The 10,455-nt window shown below is 49.2% G+C and overlaps 1 pseudogene; it reads left to right on the top strand.

Moving 5' to 3' along the window:
* Nucleotides 1-1,222: 1,222 nt before the first annotated feature.
* LOC137675657 (ciliogenesis and planar polarity effector 1-like) overlaps nucleotides 1,223-10,455 on the top strand; it is a 28,770-nt pseudogene continuing 19,537 nt past the window's right edge.

The raw sequence follows: 10,455 nt of genomic DNA, 5'->3' as shown, positions 1-10,455 counted from the left end.
TGGTCTTCTGCCAAAGCCAGCAGGTTTAGAAGGGAAGGGGCAAAGGGAAACCGTACTCTGAGCCTGGCCAGGGGACTCGGGGAGACAAACAGAGATCCACTCTCGCAATGACGAGAGCTCTAGTCAAGGAGACAACCTGAAGGTGGCTGCTGGGGTGAGGGCTGAGCTTGTGGCCAGGGCGGTGGTAATCCATCGGGCGGGGCTTGCGCCTGCGCACTGCACACACCGTGCCCTGCCTCTGGACGTTGACTCGGCAACAGGTGGCGGCAGCTCGTGTAGCAATGGAATGTGGCCCGGGCGGTGCCCGGGTCCAGCTGCGGTTGGGGCTCCTGGGTGTTGTGGCGGCCCATCAGTGCCCCAGCTCTGCAGGTTGTGGTGAGCAGCGATTTGGGCACGTGTGATCTCCCTTTGTGTTCTGAGGGTTGGCGTTAGTCTGAAGGACTGTCTCTGCCCTGACTCGGGCAAAAGTGGTGGTGGGATTCTTGGGATGGCGCCCGGAGGAGCAGGGGAAGTCTGTCCCGTTCGTGTTTCCCCCCCTCCAACTCCCTGCGCAGGGGGAAGCGGTTTGCCTGCGCTCTGCCTTGCTTCAGGGGCTGTGCCGCCCTCTGAATAAATCCCTCGAAATGTGAGGCAGTAGCCTAGCGGCCATCACTGGTGCCCTTAGGTTGAGCAGTGTACTGTGTTCTGTCAGCCCGCGGCCTGAGGTGGCTCCGAGACTGAGACTGGAATGCTCTCCTCCTGCCCTCTCCCGCTGCGGGGACTCAGGTCTGAAACATAGCCGGCCCTCTCTGCCCAAGAAGCCCAGCTGGTATTTTGCTTGAGTTTCTGATCTCTTGTGCTTAGGAGGCTGTAGTGTGTTTTCCTCGCTTTTTATGTTCTTATTAGAGTTTCTAGCAAGGTACTTTGTCTTGTGGCTCCTTTCTCTCAACTCCTTCTGGAACAAGCATGTAATCTGCGTGGCTGAACTGCAAATAGCCTGTGAGCTATGTGAATGAAAATAGCTGTTTTAATTTGGAAATATAGGTAAGCATCAGTTCTGTTTGTGTTTAGCAGGAAGCTGCTATAGTTAAGAGTTGGTGTCCCCATCCCTATCCTCTACCCCCCATACCCCCAAATAATAAAAACTTTTTTCTTTTTTTTTCCCTCTTCAAATTCTCTATAGGTATGTGAAAAAGCCACTATTTGGTTTTCTTTATAATAGTTATATAGAGGTTTAATAAGAATGGAGATTAAGCTAGATGTTCTCATCTCTACATGTATCAAGCAAAAAAACCCATGGCCCTGCATCTCTTGCATTGGACAGATAAGTGTAATGAACTTTTATTTAAATAAAATTCTGCAAAGAATTGGGGTTTTTTTAGCTATATAACACTTTGCACTTCTATTTATAGTGGAGGGGTGTGTGTTTAAAAAAAAAAAAAAAAAGTGTCAGGAGGTGATTTGGAAGTACCACACTTAAGAGTTATTGAAATAAATGGCTTGGTTTTCTATCTTCTTGACTTGAGGCCAGAGATTCAAAATTGCTCAGCTAAACAGTGGGGAGGGTTTTTTTGTTGTTGGTTGGTTGTTTTTGGTGTGGCTTTGGGTTTTTTTTGGTTGGTTGTTTTTTGTTTTGGTGGTTTTTGTGGGGTTTTGGTTTTTTTTTTTCCAAAAACATGTCCCTTACCTGACATTCTTATTTTGATGATTCTAGTTTTTCGTCACTCTCTTTTTTTCTACAGTACATTACTGGAAATCATAAACAAAAATATTTTTTCCCATTCCCTGCTGCATCTGTTGAAAGACATGCTTTCTTAAGCTTTTTGATAAAATAAGACTAATTTTTTTTTTCTTCTCTTCTAATATATGATTTGAGTTTAAGTAGGTAACTATTTAAGGCCCGTTCCTCCTTCTGTTGAAATCGCTGGCAAAAATATCATTAAATTTAGACACTAGTTATTTCATCTTGTAGTGTTTATCTTGCATTTGTTGGTAAGTACTTCAGTTGAGGTACTTTGACAAACTTTTTAATTATGATTGTAAATTTAGTTTAATAGCTTGAAACATGTGAACCAAATTTGACATCGTTGTAAGTTGATACTAGATATGATGTACTGTAAAGCAAATATGCCAAAGAATGAAGTTAATGTAGTAATTGCAACTGTAACATATTTTCTTTTTTTTTAAATTATTTTTTCCTAACATTTTTTATTTCTGTCTGCATTATTTTGCAGGCTTATATAGAAAATAATGTTTTGAAAAAAGGAAAAAATGCTTTTTTTTCTTTCAATAGGAAAAAGAGGCTATTTTTCTTCTAGACAATAAACATATAAATGAAATCAACCTGGCATCAGGGAAGACAAAGAAGAAAATCCCTTGACTGCAGTCATTGTTGAAAAATGTAGTTGTTTTAACAACATCAGGAAACGGTTAAGTGCCTCACCTTGAATACTGTGTGCAGTTCTGGGCCCCACAATTTAAGAAGGATATTAAGGTCCTTGAATGTGTCCAGGAGAGGGCAAAAAAGCTGGTGAAAGGGCTGGAAGGCATGTCCTATGAGGAGCAGCTAAGGATGCTGAGCTTGTCTAGTCTGGAGAAAAGGAGGCTGAGGAGCGACCTCACAACTCTCTACAGCTTCCTGAGGAAGTGTCCTGGTTTCATTGGGATTTGGTTTCAGTTTGTGGCCAGCCATTGTGATCAAGGCCCTTAGTAGTTAAATCCAGGGCAGCTGACCCTGGCTGGCCCACAGGTGTATTCTATACCATTAATATCAAGTTCACTATAAAAGAGAGGACTTGGAAGAAAAAGATGGCATTTTTCCTCCTCTTCTTCTCCTTGTGATTCTTGGGACAAATTGCCAATGCTCTGTAAATAAGTATAGCTTTCTCTGTTTTGTGTTGTCATTTATATTGATTTCTTCATTTCATTAAATCTGGTTAACTTCAACCTACAAGTCTCCCTCTTTTTCCCAATTCTCTTCCTCGTTTGGGGAAGGGACATTGGGTGAGAGAAAAACTGCTTATTGTTTAGCCCCGACTGCGGGCTAAACATAGACAGTTTATTTGGTGCCCAATGTAAATAGATCCCCTAGAAGAACCATAGACTTTTGATCTAAGAATCTCGGAGGGTTGAAGTTCTCACAGACTTGACAGTTTTTGCTATAAGCATACACTGTCTCCTACAGCATCCTTCTAGACAAACTGGCTGCCCGGGGCTTGGCTGGGTGAACTCTTCAATGGGTTAAAAACTGGCTGGATGGCCCAGCCCAGAGAGTGGTGGTGAATGGGGCAAAGTCCAACTGGCGGCCGGTCACTAGTAGTGTTCCCCAGGGCTCAGTTCTGGGGCCGGTGCTGTTCAATATCTTTATAGATGATCTAGACATAGGGATTGAATGCACCCTCAGTAAATTTGCAGATGACACCAAGCTGGGTGGGAGCGTCGATCTGCTGGAGGGTAAGAAGGCCCTACAGAGGGATCTGGACAGGTTAGATAGATGGGCCGAGACCAATGGCATGAGGTTCAACAAGAACAAGTGCTGGGTCTTACACTTTGGCCACAACAACCCCATGCAGCACTACAGGCTGGGGGAAGACTAGTTAGAAAGCGGCCCGGCGGAAAGAGACCTGGGGGTGCTGATCGACAGCCGGCTAAACATGAGCCAGCAGTGTGCCCAGGTGGCCAAGAAGGCCAATGGTATCCTGGCCTCTATTAGGAATAGTGTAGCTAGCCAGTCTAGGGAAGTGATTGTCCCTCTGTACTCAGCACTGGTGAGGCCGCACCTTGAATCCTGTGTCCAGTTCTGGGCCCCGCACTTCAAGAAAGATGTTGAGGTGTTGGAGCAAGTCCAGAGGAGGGCGACCAAGCTGGTGAAGGGTCTGGAGGGTCTGACCTACGAGGAACGGCTGAGGGAGCTGGGGTTGTTTAGCCTGGAGAAGAGGAGGCTCCGAGGTGACCTTATTGCAGTCTACAACTACCTGAAGGGAGGTTGTAGCGGAGTGGGAGTCAGCCTCTTCTCCCGGGCAACTAGCGATAGGACAAGAGGACACAGCCTCAAGCTTTGCCAGGGGAGGTTCAGGTTGGACATTAGGAAGAATTTATTCTCAGAAAGGGTCATTAGACATTGGAATGGGCTGCCCAGGGAGGTGGTGGAGTCACCATCTCTGGATGTGTTTAAAAAAAGACTGGACATGGCACTTAGTGCCATGGTCTAGTTGACATGGTGGTGTCAGGGCAATGGTTGGACTCTATGATCCCAGAGGTCTCTTCCAACCTGATTGACTTTGTGATTCATCATGTTGGTGTCAGTAGCAGGTCTGCTGGGTGGAATTCTCTGGTCTTTGGTTTTACAGTCACTTTTGGGATGGCTAATCAAATGTGTGGTTGTGCTGCTATTTGTTACTGGTTTTGTGCGGTTTGTCACTTTTGGGCATGGACTTAAAGGTGTCAGTCTGCTATGTGGTTTGGCATTGGTTTATGGTATTATAGATTCTTTTGGAACTGTGCCCATTTCTGATTTCTATGGAATGGGAATGGGTGACCTGTATGTTCTTTTTCCCTAAAAGCTGATCTCAATGGCTTTTGAAAATTTTGAATAACCATGGGATATCTCGACCACCAAGCTCATATTGTCAGGCCTTTTGAATGTTTTGTCAGTTCTTGCTCTCACTTCAACATTGGTATAAGGGTGGATATAGCACAGCTGCTGTACCACTGTAACAGACACTGCAGCTGCCCCGGCACACAAAACTGGAATTGCAGATACTCGGGCCCTACAAGTCCCTATAGCAGGCTCCCTGGCTACCCCAGAGGCTATTCAGATGTCTGCACTGGGTACTCTGATTACTCAAATACAGGCAACACTTGCTGCAATTACCCAGACTTTGGCAACAAGGGCTGCAGCTAATCAGCCCCCAGTGATAGGTGATGGTAGCTAACCTAGGGACTCAACCAGTGCCAGTATCGGTTGCCCCTGTACAGAAAACAAAAACCATAAAAAGGGCAGATCGTGATGGCTGACCAGGGACATCACAGGAGGCTGAGCCAAAGGTAACCACTCGATCCCTATCCCTGAGTGAGCTGCAAGATACACATAGATATAACAGCTGCCATGAAGGTGAGCAACTTGTTACTTGGCTGCTTGGCTGCTGGGATAACGGAGCTGATGGTCTCGAGTTAGATGGGACCAATGGCTAGAGAAGTGGGTATTGATAGGGGTCTTGCAAGTGGTGCAGAGCCCCTCGCTCTCTGGTGGAGATTCATGCGAAGCATAAAGAACACATATCCCTTTAGAGATGATGTCATATACCCCTCAGGCAAGTGGACAACCATTGAGAGAGGTGTCAAGAATCTGAGGGAAATAGCTGGGCGGGAGCTGATTTCTTGCTGACCTGGATGACCCGCAGACACCAGTAGACAGGGGTGCACTCAGAGTTACTGGACCCATGTGGTGCAAGTGGGTACTGAGCGTGCCACTGTCATATGGCAAGTCAGTAGCATTATTTAGCTGGGCAGATGCTGATGCACCAATGGTGGGTGACATAGATAATGGGATGCGGCAGTATGCAGACAATCTCTTTTCCTCCCCATGGGTCAGTGTCTCAGCTGTGAAAAAAAGTCTTCTGACAAATGCACAGAACTGCTCGGTGAGGTGTGGGAAAAATTGTCCCAGATGGAGGACAGACCCCACTCCCCACCTGCACCGAAGAATGTCTCGGCCATCAGGAGACAGTGTTCCCCTGCAAGACCTTCTCAGGAGAGACTCTACACACCACAAGGCGCCCTGTGGTTTTTCCTGTGTGACCATGGAGAGGACATGAGGAAATGGGATGGCAAATGTACGTCAGATTTATGGACATGCGTATGTGAGTTACGAGGTGAACCAATTAGGAATGGGGGCTCTTCCAGGAAATTTGTTGCTCCATTTTCCCATGGGTAACTCTCCAGACAGCGTAGGTGGGCTTCAGATCCCTATTTACCAGATGAGAATAATGGGGATCAAATCTACGTGAGCCACTCGAACTGGGATGTCGATAATGAACACTATGTTCAGGATTAGAGGGGCCCTGCCTCCAGCCAGGTGGAGGAGAGTGACAACCATGTTTTTTGGACTGTGTGGATTCCATGGCCTGGCACATCAGAACCGCAGCAGTATAAGCCTCTAGTGGACACTGGTGCACAATGAACCATAATACCATCAAGCTATAGAGGGACAGAATCTATTTCTATCATCTCTGGCGTGACAGGGGTTTCCCAAGAGCTGACTGTATTGGAAGCTGAAGTGAGTCTGACTGGGACTGAGTGGCAGAGGCACCCTATTGTGACTGGCCCAGATGCCCCGTGCATCCTTGGTATAGATTACCTGAGGACAGGGTATTTCAAGGACCTGAGGGGGTACTGGTGGGTGTTTGGTGTAGCTGCTGTGGAGACAGAAGAAATTAAACAGCTGTCTACCCTGCCTGGTCTATCAGAGGACCCTTCTATTGTGGGGCTGCTGAGGGTCAAGGAGCAAAAGGTGCCTATTGCTGCTAGAGCAGTCCACCGACGACAATATCGGACTAACAGAGACTAACTGATCCCCATCCATGAGCTGATCTGTCAACTGGAGAACCAAGGAGTGATCACCAAAACATGCTCCCCCTTCAACAGTCCAGCATGGCCAGTGTGAAAGTCTACTGGGGAGTGGAGACTAACTGTGGACTATCATGGCCCGAGCAAAGTCACACCACCGCTGAGTGCTGCCGTACCAGACATGTTAACAGCATTATGAACTGGAGTCAAAGACAGTGAAGTGGTATGCAGTGATTGATAATGCAAATGCATTTTTCTCCATTCCTTTGGCAGTGGAGTGTAGGCAACAGTTTGCCTTCACCTGGAGGGGCATCCAGTACACGTGGAATCGACTGCCCCAGGGGTGGAAACATAGCCCCACCATTTGCCATGGACTAGTCCAGACTGCACTGGAGAAAGGTGGAGCTCCAGAACACCTGCAGTACATTGATGACATCATTGTATGGGGTAATTGTAGGTAGATTAGGGTACAGCGACCGGAAAATCTCGGATTGTAACGGAAAGGTAGGCGTGGCGAAAGGAGCAGGATGTGCAAGTATCGCGCGAGTTCGTACGGGACAAGATGACTATATAAGGCTGTTGCGCAGTTAAATAAACGCCATTTGTTGCATCCTCACATTGGTGTCTGTGCTCAATGGCCCTGGGGTGCGGATAGCCTCAGGCCAGCCAGCAACCGAACGGAGCTTGCCGCAGACAAGCGGCAACAAATGGTGACCCCGACGTGATTGCTGGGCTGGCGGACTGCAGGCGGTCGGAGTGGGTTCGTGAACCATGGAAGCCTTGATAAAGGTGATTTCGTTACTGGGCGGGGAATTTAAGATTTCTGTGAAATCGAAAGACGTAGCCCAGTGTGTGGACAGTCTCGTTAAGGAGGGGGCGGTGGCAGGACCGGCTGATTGTTTACAGCCGAGTGCCTGAGAGCGGTGCTCTATGAAGCTCGCTGAGCGAGCTATGGCAGCGGGTTCTGCCAAAGAATTAAAAACATGGGGAGTTATCTTGCGGCTGCTACGGACTGCGCGGGAGGACCGGGCGATATGGGATGCGGCTCGGGCGTGTTTACATGGGGAACCAGGGCTGGACACACGTTTGCGGGACGTGAATGATTGCGACACGCAAACGGAGCCCTTACCTCGGGAGAAGGAGGGGGATGAATCCGGGCCAGGGGGTGGGCGCGGGGAGGGGGATCAGCATCCTGAGCCCTCGGCTCCAATGTATCCCTGGGGTGAGATGAACGCTCAGCCCCTGGCCCCCCCGGAGGACGGGGTACAGGCGTGGCCGGTGAATAAGCCGACGCCGTTGTATCCATGGGGCGAGATGCATGATCGGGACCCCGCAGTTCAGCCCTCTCAGTACACACCATCAGCGGGTAACCCCCCCCGCGGAACCAGTGGTAGTTACCGACCCGCTGGACTGGCTCCCCGGGACGTACATAAAGATGACGCCAGAGGGAGCGGGGGAGGGTCGGTCGAAAGCCTTAGGTGCGTGGCCTCAGAACCGCCCTGACCCACCACCTGACCGTAAAAGGCAACAGAACTTAGAAACCCTGCCCCTCCCGGCCGTCCCGGAACAAGGGGGGGAGCAGGAGGTGGAGGAGCTCACCGCCCGCTTGCAACAAGCGTGGAGCCCTGTCTCGGTACCGCGGACGCGCGAGGGGGGGGGGGAACCGCCACAACCGACGCGACCACACCTGGAGGTAGTCGACCAACTTGTGGAGGCGTTAGAGGAAATAAAGAGGGAGGTTCTGCACCAAAAACAGGTGTTGCAGCGAGTAGAGAAAGCAGGGGACAGAAAAGAGACCGGGGAGGCACCAAAGATCCCATTGACTAATTGGAGGATCATTGCAGAAAACTGTGCTTTGGAAGGGATTCAGCTACAACGCATGCCCGCTGTTTTTCCCATCCACGTGCAGGCAGGGGGCGTTGCAGAATGGGTCCCCTTGGAACCCAAGATAGTGCAGTCGCTGTTGCAAGCCATAAAAGATCATGGGCTGAAACATCCCTCCACACGGATACTGTTAGATAGCATACATGCTCAGGGCCTGTTGCCCACAGATATACGACAGCTAGCACAATCCGTGCTGACCCCAAGCTCATGGGCAATCTGGAAGGAGGCCTGGCAGACAAGGTGTTACCGATTAGCTGCCGCTGCAGCCGCCAGTGCAGACCATCCGCTTGCAGGAACCACTTATGACAGGCTTGTGGGGAAAGCCGCGAACATGTTAACACCACAACAGCAGGCAGGAGGCTTGCCGACTAGAGAAATAACTGCTACAACAGAGGCCTCAAGAATTGCTTATGAGGAAGTGGCTAGGGTGGTGAAATCGGAGCCTCCCTGGACAAAAATCAAGCAGGCAAATGCGGAGCAATTTGAGGTGTTTTGTGATCGGCTACAAAGGGCAATAGAGGACTCTGATTTGCCAGAGGAGGCTCGCCCTGCCGTAATGATAGAGTGCATAAAGCAACAGAGTAATGACTCCGTGAAAGATATATTACAGCATTTACCTAAAGGATCCAATTTGGCACAAATAATTAGGTTTGTATTGGAACGTCAGTCCCGAGTTTCTGACACAACTGTCCAGACACTGTTGCAAGTTGCAGCAGCCTTTCCCCGTGGTAACCAGTCTAGAGGCAGATGTTACAACTGTGGAGGAAAAGGTCACATAAAGATGCACTGTCCTACTAAAAGAGGACATGAGACCAGAAATGCACTGGGGCCGTGTTGGGCATGTGGAAGAACAGGACATATGGCCCGAGATTGTAGAAAAACCCAGGGAAACGGGAGGCGGGGAGGCCAGGCCCGGGGGCCAGCCTTCCCGCAGAACCCAGTTTTTGCCCCCGGAATCCCTTCATACAGCCCTCAGGGCAAGCAGGACCAGGTAGGGGGCCATCAGTGGCCCTGGCACTAGATTTTAAACAACGACCGATCACCCGAGTTTGCATGGAAATAGTCGAACACCCCGAGGCAGGATTTATGGCTTTGAATATGTTGCTTGATTCCGGAGCAGATGTTTCTGTCGTATCCTTCCATATGTGGCCGCCACAGTGGCCATTGGAAGGCGCCGGCTACATAGCCGGGGTGGGAGGCACCACCTCCACGTATAAAAGTAAGGAACTCATTCGATTCACCCTGTATGAACCTGATGGGCGCAGACTACAAGCCATCTCGCAACCCTATGTAACAGATCTGTCGGAGTCCCTGATAGGCTGCGATGTGCTTGCTGCCCTGGGGATGCAAATCACCAATGTTGCTCCCGGCTTTCAGCATCAAGGAAAAAAGGTAACAAATTTATCCTAAGGGCCACTGCCCCAGCAGTTTCACCGATACCGCTGCAATGGAAAAACAATGATCCTGTCTGGGTGGAGCAGTGGCCATTAAACAAGGAAAAGCTTATAGCTGCGCAGCAAATAATACAACAAGAGTTAGAGCAAGGCCACCTTGAGGAGAGCTTTAGCCCTTGGAACACACCCATATTTGTTATAAAAAAGAAGTCTGGTAAATTTCGTCTTTTGCATGACCTACGAGCAGTGAACCAACAGATGTGCGACATGGGGGCACTGCAACCTGGCCTACCCCTTTCCTCAGCAATCCCTAGGGGATGGCCAATTGTGGTAATGGATATTCAAGATTGCTTCTTCTCCATCCCATTACATCCTAAGGACCGGCACAGGTTTGCATTCTCTGTCCCAACTACAAATTTGGAGGAGCCAGCTACACGCTATCAATGGAAGGTCCTTCCTCAAGGCATGAAGAACTCACCAACCATCTGCCAATATGTGGTGGCCCAAGTGCTCTCGCCGGTGCGTGCACATTTTCCTGAAGCGGTGATTATTCATTACATGGACGACATCCTGTTGGCGGCCCCAGAAACACCCCAAGTGGAAAAAATGGAGGAAGAAGTAACAGCATCAC

This window comes from Nyctibius grandis, chromosome W, assembly GCF_013368605.1.
Source record: "Nyctibius grandis isolate bNycGra1 chromosome W, bNycGra1.pri, whole genome shotgun sequence".
Taxonomy (NCBI): Eukaryota; Metazoa; Chordata; class Aves; order Nyctibiiformes; family Nyctibiidae; genus Nyctibius; species Nyctibius grandis.
Note: the sequence above shows the minus strand (reverse complement) of the source record. Positions and strands in the feature narration are given on the sequence as shown.